Here is a 10,887-nt window from a genome sequence, read left to right as displayed (position 1 = left end):
TCACAGTGGAAGAGGAAAGGGGAGGGGAAGTTGCATGGAGAAGGGAGGGGGGAAACATCGTTTATTAAAGCTCCATTAGCTCCAGAAAGGAACTCTGTGAAGTGCATGAAAAATATTCCGGATTATTCAAAGACATAATTTGGGTGTCTGTTTTCAATGTCAAGTTTTCTCCTAACCCCTATCCTCTTTTTTTTTTTTTTTTTTTTTAATTTCTGCAGAGGAGGATAATGATTATTTCAGAAGTAAGTGGGGGAAAGATGGATTGTCTTTATATGAAGTGTAAGTGTTGGGTAAGGCAATTAAGCGGAACAGAAAATAACTAGGATTAAAACCCTTTTTTAGATCCTGCCAGGGCTGAAATCGTTGTCACATGGAAGATGTGTTTAAGCTCCAGCAAAGTTTGGGTGAGGTAATTGTGAAGATGACTGTCTAATGACTGTAAAACCTTCAAAATGGCAAACGGAGGTGAAGTCTTGCCACGAAGGAAGGGCACCTTCTTTTTTTTTTCCCCTCTTTGTAATGTCAGATGCTAACTGCACACCTGTGATAAATATAACCCTACAGCTGTCCTTTGGGGTTGGGAGCCTGGGGAGGAGTGGGCTGGTGGGGACAACAGCTCTCCTTGCCCCCCACGCGGGCTGTTTTCGGCTGGGGTTTCAGCTCGCAGTTCCAGCGAAAGCAGGTGGCAGAGCTGGGGTGAATCACTGAGCTGGCAGCATTTGAGTCAGGGTTGAGGAAGGGGTTATTACACAACTTTCACGTTTGGGGTGGAGAGCAGTGGGTGCTCAGGAAAGAACAAACCCACACAAACTCATCTTTAGCCTTTGGTCTCCCTGTTTGCCCTCCCAAAGCCTGCAGGAAAACAACACATAGGGGAGGCTGCAGATAAAAAGAGAATATGTGAAATTACACAGTGGTTTGTGTGATGCTGATTACCCATCATCATCAGACCAGACCCTTTTGCCTTGGAGGACAAGTATTAGTAGTCTTCGAGCCATGTGGAGTGAGAAAATTCAGAAAAACAGCCCCTCATGCACACACACAGAGGGAGGAAGCAGATTTGTAAAACCACCTCCCATCTGTAGCGGGGTACAAGCCACTGCCAGAGCAGTTTCCCCTCCAGCTGCTTCAAAACAGCTCCATTTGCAACCTCAGGTGCAAGACCCCTGGATGCTGGAGACCTTCCTCCTCTCCTTTATGCCTCCACAAGACCCAGGGCACTAGCTCACCCCCAGCCTTCCCTGCTAGGTCAGGATGACAGATCTCAATAACAGGAGTAATGACAGCTGATGGTATAATTAGAGCAGTGAATTAAGTGTGGGAGTCCTGCAATTTGAGAGGTAGCTTGTGACCTCTGGGCTGTATTCATCGTTGATGAGTGCCCTGGGACACCCCTCTGCAGTCAGTGGGATGGCACGGGCAGTGAGTGAGCACACGTTTCATCCCTTTCTGGCAAAAATACTCTATGTAGGGAAAAAAGACACCACATTCAACCTGCCCCACGGTTCAGGAAAAAAGTGAATTTGATGCTGGGCTGAGATATTCTTGCTATAGTCACAGATAATCTGCTTTGGTATTCCTGTTTAATATTAGTAGTGTGTAATATTTCTAAATTGCTTGTACTCGAAGTTGTGTGATCAGGCACTAATAGACCTCACTATGACCTTGTTATCCCCAAGCGTCAGCCTGAACTTACAGGCTAGCTTCTGGTTCTTGAGATCACCACGGTTGCATACATCGCCTTTGCTGCTGACGGGATCAAAACATTGTTTTTTCCTTGTGTTACACAGTGAAATTTCAGACCCAGAACTTTCTGGCATTTGCTTCTGAGGAGAAAGTGGGGAAATTAATCTGTTCTGTTTGTTCTGGCTGAAATATGGAAACATCTGTTAAACTGTCTCCGATTGCCTTCTGGCTGCATTAAAGTGATGACAAATTTTGCCAGTGATTACTGAGTATGTTTCATACTTTTTGCATACAAGTTCAGTGCAATGCTCAGGACCGCTGTACCTGGTGGCTTGGCTGCCTGCAAAATGATTGGGATTAGGTCTGATGATCGGCCTTACACATTGTATTGATGGGCTTCGCCACAGCTATACATCAGTGCAAATCTTTGCCAACTTTCCAGGAAGGTTCCAAACATTTATACGTTTATATTTTTTATATATATAAAATCTATACAGTATTCATATATATACATTTCTATATATTTATTTAAATTTATACTTATACATATATATGTATATATGCATATCTATGCTTGTACCTTGCCTCTGGGTTGGCTTTCTGACCAGAAATTGATTTGAGAAATAGAAAAGGATTTGAGTAGAAATCCTATTGCTGAACATAGCATATCAGTGCTAAGCAAATAGCTCAAAATGAAGGTGCAGAAAGAAGTGCTCAACTGAGTAACCCTGGCAAGGACTGATCCGTGCTTTGCTGGGGAGATACACCGAGTTCAGCAAGTGATGGTCACCTCTCTCCCAGGAATCGGAAGATAACCTGTAGGCCAGCTGAGTCCTACAAGGCCAGATAGTATTTAAAGGAGGGGAAAGATTTTTAGGGAGCAAAAAATTTCTTGTAGGTGTCTCTGGGTTGGGGAAAAAGCTCCTGAGTGTCTGAGCAGAGTCAAGAGAAAAGTATCTAGAAAATGGACAGGGAGGAACAGAGGAGCTAATGGGCTGTGAGGTTTGGGTCCCTACTCAGAAGTTTTGTTCAATATCTAGTGCCTTCGGGAAAGGGCACTGATGTGCATTGTGGGGTGGCACTAACCCTTCCTCAACTGCTGAGGCAACCAGGATTGCACATTTAAGTGGGCTGAGTGTAATTACCTGATTGACATTAAGTAACAGTGTAATTAGCACTTTTTGGCACATCATCCTCTGAACATATGGTATTCAATGCTTTTGTAAATAAGATATTTATATGACACTCCCAGCAGTACTCTCAATGATGACTTTAAAGGTTATTTTCCACATTTTCCAGAAGCAGTGCTTAAATTAGGGGTGCTGGACAGGGGATTTCTGGTGTATAGAGAGGCTGAGTCAATGGGCTAAGTTCTGCTGACTGTTGTAAACTGTGGCTTGCATCAAGAGCTTTAGTGAGACATCTTTTGAGGTTGTAGTGGTAGAAGACAATGCACTTACGGCTGATGAAGGAAATTCCTTTTCACATGTGGAACCTGGGGAATTCCTTACTGCATAGTGAAACTGAAGCAAGATACAGGAGGATGGTTCAAGATTTTCAAAAGAAACTATTTTAACATAAACTATTAGACATTTAAAATGAATCAGGGAAGGAACTACATCTTTGTTCTGTAGCTCTTTTCTTGAATCTAACAACTTAATCCTAAATTTCATAGTTTGTACAGTATAAATATACTGCTTCAGTGCATTTGCTGCAATTCTGCAATTAGTTTCTAGCAAAATAGCATACCAAATCATCACCAAAAGTTCCCAGAATCTCAGAATATTATGATTATTCATGCTGTATAAACTTCCTATTTTTAACTGAGATGCTTTGCATAGAATAATATTGCTACTTCTACCTATAATTGCTACAGGCTAAGAGGAAAATGTCCCTTGGGTTGTTTAATCACAAGTTTTCTGCAGGGCTTCTTGTATATATCCCTGGCAATGGCTGGTTCTGATCATGTGTTGGATCAAGCTTCCTTTCTCAAGGATTAGGAAATGTGATGGTTTCCTCTTGTTCCAAGAGAAATGAATTTGTTAGGCTTTTGGCAGAACCCTGCGGCTAACCATGAATCACAATTTTTGGTCAATCACTGTTCAATACCTGTCTACAAAATGCTGTAAGAGTAGGAGGGGAGAAATGTAATAAACTTTGTGCTTTCTTTGCAAAATTAAATTATTGCAGTGAGATTTAACGTTAGGAAAGTGACACAGTGAGAAATGCAACTTTTTTCCCTCTATTGCCTTGAATCACTTGATAATTCACAGAGGTAAACAAAAGAAAGCCAGTGGATAACATGTTAGCAAGGTCTCTGCAAAATTACCATCCGTATTAGACCTTTTCTTTATCTCTGAGATCCGCTGCCAGTTCACACTGAAATTCAGAGTGCTGACAAATGCATTTCTCTTAACAAGATCACCATTATTTTATTCTTTTACTAAGCAGGAGCAGGGCAGCAACTAGTAAGCAGAGCTTCTGACCCTCCTGAAGGCTGTGTTTTGAAGGGGAAGGATCTTATCATTTCAGGACAACTACATCCAGCTCATGGGGTCTGAAAGTCAGGTAACATCAGCATGAAGAATTTACTCATGGTCCCTCGTACCATCGGGGAAGTGGAGGCATCATCTGATGCACTGCCCTCTTCTTTCCTCTCCTCCTTCCCATCCTCCCCCTGGCACTGCTACCCAGCACATGCTTTCTCAGAAGGGGATTATTATCATGGCTTTGCACCTGGAAGTCCAAGAGGACATTGGGGCCCCACAGCGATGCAGATTGTCCTGTCTCAGAGAGGGAGTTTGTGCTTCAGCTGAACTCCATCTCCTGACTTTTGCTCCGTGGTCACCAAAAAGGCCTAAGACAGAAGAAAGATTTATTTATTTATTATTACTATTACTATTATTACTACTATTATAACTTTGGAAAAGAGGTTGTAATATCTAACATGATGCTGTAGCGATCACTCATTGTGGCTGGTTTCCTTCTGAGGAAGTTTTACATTTTTTCTGTGCCTCTATCCTGACCCTCAGCTGTTACTGAGTCACCCTGGCAATGAAGTCAGATACCATACTGTGTATATCTGGCTTTTACAAGAAGATGATTTGCTGTACTAAACTCAAAGTACATATTTAAAAAAACTGGAGAAATCTTTATCAGGGACACATAAAGGGAATCAGCATAGATTATCAGTTTTGCAAGACTGTTAGAATTAGTCTCACCTTATGATCAAAACTGTCACCTCTCCTTTCGATAGTAAAAGATCCAGGGAAGCGATTTTTCCCTGATTTAGGTTAAGAAATATTCTACCTGTTTGCAAGCACTGGAACTGTCAAACCTGACAATCTGCATGTACCTGCTGTAAAATCTGTGCCAATAATCATTATCTTGATCTCCAAAGATCTGAATGCTTTCAGCAGATCATCTAACCTCTCCAATACAAATATCTAACCTCAGATCATCTAATCAAATCCTCTAACCTCTCAAACCTTGCTAGCTATTTATGAATCACACACACACACACACACCATCTGAGTGCCTATTCTGATAACAACTGAAATACTCCAAAACCCAAAGAGAACATTGGTAAGACAACTATCTGGACAGACATTGAGGCTCAAATTCTCCTCTTGGGGTGACCATCATGAATTGAATATTATAGAGAGCAATTCAGGGCAGCATTTCTTCCTTGCTGATACATGGTTCATATTTTTTTTTTCCGGCTTGCAAACTCAGTTTTTATTTTTTATTGACAAAATCTGAAAAAAAAAAACCCACCCCAAAAACCCCAGGAGAGGAAAAATATTGAATATGTGGTGACGTTTTTATTCTGGTTCTATGCACCAGCAGGCTTTTGGTATTTTTGCTTTGTTGGTTTTTTTTCTGGTATCAGGACAGTTAATGTCCAGTTACGGAAGAGGAGAAACCCAAGCTCTGCGCACACCACAATTTGTGTATCCCACAATTAGGTATCAAACTCATGATATTTAGCTGAGAGATAGAATTCTTTTGAGACACCTCTAATTTTCCAGAGGAAAAGAGATTAAATCTGAACTGCTGGGTCTTTTTCAGTTTCAGTGATGGCTGGCAAGAGAAGACCTGAAACTCTTGCTTTGCACTCACCATCGGTCATACATAGTCAGGTTCCAAATAGGTAATTAAGAGTCATTTCACTGTTTACTTGATATGATAACCATTGCTCTAATCTAGAGTTTTAAAGTGTTTATTGCAAGGCAAGAGCATAAACATTCAGGGATTTCTATCGTGATTTCTCAGTGCACTAGATGGCACTAAAGCATGGCTTTTATATATAGTGGGAAAAAAAAACCGCAAAAATTGATATGTAGGTTCAGTAAACCTGAACTATTTTGGTCAGGTATATTTTATGAAAGTTCTTTGATATATTATTTGTAATTTTTCATTTTAATTTTCAGATCATCAGAAACAGAGAATTAATTACACCCACTTTGATATTAAAAGAATTTCAAATTGAAAATAAATAATGCTGGAAAGTTGAAAAAAAAACCCTGAAGAAACTAATTTACCCCAGGCTAGATGCAAAATTATTCTAATGTTCAAAGATTAGGGGGCTTGATGCAAGTAAAAAAAGTTCTGTACCAATTACATGGCTTTTTCGTGAACTTTAGATATCAAAAACATTAAAGTCACAAAAAATGAATAAAGTTTTCAGGTTTCCTATATAGAAAAATCATACTTAATATACAAGCAAATAGCTCCATGCTGTCTCCCAGGCATATCACATTCAAAACAACAGATAGACCATCTTATAAGAGCAGGACACTTTTTTGCCTATGTAAGTAGCAAGGAAACAAAATTAAACTTTAATTTTTCTTTACTTCTTCCCCTCCCTTGAAATGAGGAGCTATGGTTTAGCTCGTTCGAAGTTTCTCTTAATGTATTCTTATGTGTTGTATACAGCACCGTTTGCTTTCTTATATGATCATAATAAACAACAACAAAGGAAATATGAAGGGTGGATCCCTTGTAAAACTGAGCCTTCTAGACAAAACCATGAAGAAATATGTCTTAGGTCATCTTGGGTATTTTTGCCTTGTTGTAATGCTGAGGGTGCTTAAAGAGACATTTCAAGGCTTTATGATGTTTAGATGATCCCAGGATTATTCACTATTTCTTTGAGAAAGGAAGCAGGAAGAAAAGAATGAGGAGTTGAAAAGAAAATAAAAAAGCAGTAAGGTGTGGACTGCATCTGAGTTTGCTCCAGCAATGATCTTGCAGCACTTTATTTCCAGCAGCTATATAGCGAAATGGTAGTTGCTCCATTTATGCTGCAGTCACAAAGGTGAGACGTGAAGTCCAGTGTCTAAATACCAACAGCCCGGGCCATATGCAGAGCAGGCTGCAAATCTTATGGTTTCACCTGCAGGACTGTCATTGATCTGACATTGGTTTCAAAAGCTGTCATTTACCTGCAGGGGCTGACAGGATCAGTTCCTCCACTAAGAGACGTAGCTTCCTGTAGCTGCAAAGCCAGTTAAGGGTCTTATCCACCAGACATTGACTTTGCCATGGGCAATGCTGTTTTATTTTGGGAGGAGAGACCTGTACATCTCTGTCAAGAATTTGCCCTCATGTTTATAACAGAAAGCCCATATATACGCACTATTGAATTTATTATTTTTCTGTCAACTTAATCAAAGCCTGCATCTCAAGAAAAAGTATTTCATGGGAAAAACCTAAAATGCCCGCATGAAACTATTAAATGCGACCCAAGAGCACATGAGTCCTTAAATTACAGTGTTTGCAGCAGTCAGCTCATGCTATTCTGAGGGCTAATATTTTTAGCACCTCTACAGAAAATAACTTCCCTGAGAATCAGAAGTTAAACAGTTTCAGGAATACTTGTTCTTAACTTCCCAAATACTCATTTTCCACTCTTCAAATGCATAACTATTGAGAAGGAGAAGTGATGAAGAGAAATGCACCAATTCAGCAATTTTTTTAATATATATTTGTTTGAAGAATTCACAAAAAAAACCCCAGAAGATAGTAGAGCTGCATCCTCACTAATGCCAGTTGGCACAATTTCACTCTAGTTTGGACTTTACTGTTTTAAATATGATAAATGGTCTTGACTGTTTTGTAGGGATACTATTGATCTAAAATAAACATCTTTAAAAAATTAACTACAGACATTATTGATAACACCTCATATTATTAAAAATGAAAGAATGCTAAACTGCCCAATTTACTTTTCACTGTGCAGTCTAGACAATTTCACTTTTTTTCTCATTTGGTTTCATTTGTTGATTCTCATGTGATAAGTTAAGGTTGCAGCTACCAAAGGGGACTTTTTTAAAATTAAAGTTTCTTAACAAGAAAAAAAAAAATTAAAACCAACCTGCTTGTCCTGATTCTCTCTCCCCTTGCTTTTGTGATACATTTTTTGCTCACACGCAAGGGGAATTACAGCATGTAATTATTATACACTCACAGCCCTTCAAGAGCTTGGCTCCCAAGTCACCAGCTTCACTGCTTTGGCTAAAGGTTTGGATACTTCAAGTGCTCTCCCAAGCTCAACAGTGTAGATCTTCATTCCACCTACCTTCAGATGTTTAACTGGGGAACCTTCTTTAGGAGCAGCAATCCAACTAAATATCCAACATGACTCCACCTAATTTTTATCCCTACTTAACACTGGTGACACCTCTCTTTCTCCCGCCAGCTCCCAGGGCCACCTGCACACTCTTCAACCAGATGAGAGTCACCCCAAAATTTGGTTCTAGCCCCAGGGCGGGGAATATCCAACAAAAGAGCACTGCAGACCCCTTTTCTTGAAGCTGAACCACAGGAGCTGTGTGGTCAGGGCACCTGGGTTGCTGGTGGGATCAAATGTCTCTGATTCTGTTATATTTTTCTATTGACTTGGGAGCAAAACTAGAAAATCAGTTAGATAACTAACTTAAATCCCTCACAGAGACTTGCCACAGAGTTAGAGGGCCTTTGGACTAGTCCCCAGTTCAGCAAGTAATTAAAAACACAATTATGGTTATGTGCACAATTATTTAAGTACATGGTGTTTATTAGTGACTATGTAACTATGTCACATTTTTGTAGCATTTGTACTTGGTAGATTATTTTAGTATTTCAAAACAAGATTTATATATTTTTCCATTAAAAAATAGTGCCAGCTTTTTTAATCAACTAAATTAATTTTTGTAATTATTCTTCTCAAATTGTGTCTATGGAGAATTTTTCCTATTTTTTTCCTTCTCCAGTTCCTCTTCTTTCCTCTTTTTCAACAAGGAAGAAAACAGATGATGGAAAAGTAGAGCAAGACATTTAACCTAAACTATTAGCAAACAACGTTTCAGAGTTTGGCTTCAGGTTTTAATGTTTTCCCTAGATGATTCACACACAAATAAATTATTTTATTCAAGCAGCCATATGTTAACACAGCCAACAGCTAAGGTCTTAGATAAATACTAAAAACAGGTTTAATTTTTCATTCTAGAAAATGGATAAAACAGCATCACTGAAAAGGAGCCTGCATACTTTGCAACAAAATACTGTTCATTTCTTCATAATTTAAGTTGGTGTTAAAAATGTGCATGTAGATTACACTGCAGGATAGAGACATCTTTTCTTTGCATTTCCATTATCTGTTGAAGGAATTCAATTCTGAAGCAGCAAGTGCTATGAACAACTAATGAACACCTTCAGAGAACGAAGTTAACTGAAACCCCATTACATCAATGCCATATTCTGATACTTCTTTTTTTTCCCTGTGTCAGTTGTATTCTTACTATTGCTCTCACTACCTAGTTGGAAATGTTATTAAGAGAGGAAGCACTTTTAGATCTCTGATGCCAATCCAGCCTAATTCTGTAAAGGTAGGGAGTGAAAAGAATAAAATTTAGAGAAAAATCAACACAGCATAGGAGGCTGTTTTGTTTAATATTTTCAGTATGCTCCAGTTCAACCTTAACTACAGGAAGCAATGTAGGAATTACTGTGTGGTATTCAAAGTCCTGTGTTTGCAGAACATCTGGCTATATCACAGCCATCCCCTCTGACCTTAGAGCCTATGAATCAATGAGGAGAAGAGTGGTGAGCTCCAGGGAAAGAAACGGGTAGCTTGCAAATGTCAGGTTAAGGAGATTCTGCTGTGTGTGTGAGATTTTTATAGACATACATAATGTGTACGTGTGGGTCTGTACGTGTCAGAGTATATCTATCTATAAAATAAAAGTTGGTTACAATAGATGTTCTTATCTGACCTACTTAAAATTGTACATGAAAGCACAGTTAATTTCATCTCCTATCTGTCAGATTGATATAAATCTCCTGTTCAGTATTAATTATTGTAAGCATGAATATTCTTCATTTTTGGGGGAGACCTGATGATTAAAGCTACTGCAGACAGAAATCCTGAACTCATTAAAATTCCCTCCCACACCCCCTCACTGAATGTGTGTGCAACTTTTCAGACGGGATTCATCACAGTTCTGTCTGTCATGCAGTCTTTTGCACCTTTGGCTAAGGAGTGTAAAATGCTACCTCTGTGAAGCATTCATGTTTTTAAACTCAGTTTATGTTCATTGTGCTGTGAAGTAAGTGGGAGCAAAGTGGTCTCGATTTTCAAATGAGCCTCACCTAAGTGCTCGGAGTTCATTTTCCTTCTGTTTCTGCTTTTAAATCTCACAAAGTAGCTTGACATCAATGGCTCATAAGGTGAAGCAGGGTGTTAGTGACACTTTTGTTCTCTTTTAATGAAATAATATGTTCTATCCTAAATGATGTCAGTGATAAGTGAAGAAATCAGAATTTCAAAGCTAAGGTTAATCAGCCATAGTACTGTTTGAAAAAGAAATCCAGAACAAAAACTTGTTTTACATCTGGGTCTCTGTTTATGGCTTTAAACCCCATAGGATGGGATTTCTTTCTACCTAGAGATGTCTTCTTCTACCACAAAGGCCCTGATGCTCCCAGGCCCTGATGCCTCCCAAGCTGAAGCTTCCAAGCAATAATAGGAGTTTCACAGACTTCTGTCCTCTGTTAACAAGAGGATCTGCCTTTCATGTGATCTGGGATCTGAAGCAGACTAACAGTTAAAAATTTCAGACTAGGGTGTTAGGGGAAAGGAGTAACGAATCTTGTTTTAATGGTCAGGAGTGCCAAGAGATTTTAGCTATCTGCCTTGTACCCATTATTTTCACAGGG

The sequence above is a fragment of the Strix uralensis genome, chromosome 5, assembly GCF_047716275.1.
Source record: "Strix uralensis isolate ZFMK-TIS-50842 chromosome 5, bStrUra1, whole genome shotgun sequence".
Taxonomy (NCBI): domain Eukaryota; kingdom Metazoa; phylum Chordata; class Aves; order Strigiformes; family Strigidae; genus Strix; species Strix uralensis.
This window is presented reverse-complemented; position numbering follows the sequence as displayed.